At 37.9% G+C, this 1,091-nt stretch overlaps 1 protein-coding gene across 1 annotated transcript in view; it reads left to right on the top strand.

The window, feature by feature from the left end:
• The window catches only part of LOC126385478 (sodium- and chloride-dependent GABA transporter 2-like), a 46,564-nt gene that overhangs the window by 17,788 nt on the left and 27,685 nt on the right, over nt 1-1,091 (top strand). The gene's annotated exons all lie outside the window — the stretch shown is intronic.

Here is a 1,091-nt window from a genome sequence, read left to right as displayed (position 1 = left end):
GCCCGTGGGCAAACAAATCAGTCTCCAGCGTGCCGCTGTCCAGCAACCTCGAATCTGTAGGGGAGGGGGGGGCGGACACGACTCGCGGCAGTATTTTGAATTTGAGTGCAGTAACCGTTTTGGCCACATTCTTACATACAGTGCCTTTAATTTCAGAGATTAATACAAAGTATTTTTAAAAGGTCATGGAAAAAGATTAAAACTTTGTTGATTATCCTTTTGATTCTTCGTTTAAGACATATAAAAGCCGTTCCTGACCTCAACCTACTTCAATAAACTGCAGCATTTTTCCGAAACATTACCATCACTTCAGTCGACATTTGTGAGATTACATCTCATCAGTGCATCTCTCTGAGTGATTTTTCCAAAAACAAATCAATCAATCAATCAATCAATCAATCAAGATTTACCACCTCATGGTGGTTTGCCTCCGCCAACCAAGTCAAGTTACAGTTTACATCCATGTCTGTCCAGACTCATGTGAAGAGCGGACAATGCTTCAAATGTGGATGTTGCTGCAAAGAAGCTACAAATTCTAAAACAATGATGCTTCACAATTTTGTCATAATTACTGTATGACTTCTTGAGTTATGGCTAAGGCTCATCCTTGAGTCAAAGGCAAGGCAAGGCAATTTTATTTATATAGCACCATTCACACACAAGGTAATTCACTGTGCTTTACAAGAGAAATGCAATAAAATAAAACATTAAAGGAACAATAAAATTGTGTTTGAGATCATTAAAAACAAAAGCTAAAAGCAAGACAATAAATAGTTAAAAACAGTACAGAAAATGCATTTAAAAAGCAAACATAAAGCAAAAGCAACAGCAGACAAATATAAAAAGAATAGCTACAGATTATCCTAACAATAAGTTACATCTAGTTCACTGGTAAGCTGCAGTAAATAGTAATGTTTTAAGCCCTGATTTAAATGAGCTGACAGTTTCAGCCAACCTCAGATATTCTGGAAGTTTGTTCCACAGGCGGGGAGCATAGAAACTAAAGGCTGCTTCACCTTGTTTGGTTTTGATCCTGGGAACACTGAGTAAACCTGTTCCAGATGATCTGAGGGGTCTGGATGCTTCATAAC

This window comes from Epinephelus moara, chromosome 24 (assembly GCF_006386435.1).
Source record: "Epinephelus moara isolate mb chromosome 24, YSFRI_EMoa_1.0, whole genome shotgun sequence".
Lineage (NCBI taxonomy): Eukaryota > Metazoa > Chordata > Actinopteri > Perciformes > Serranidae > Epinephelus > Epinephelus moara.
The sequence above is the reverse complement of the archived record's forward strand: the minus strand, read 5'-3'. Positions and strand labels throughout refer to the sequence as shown.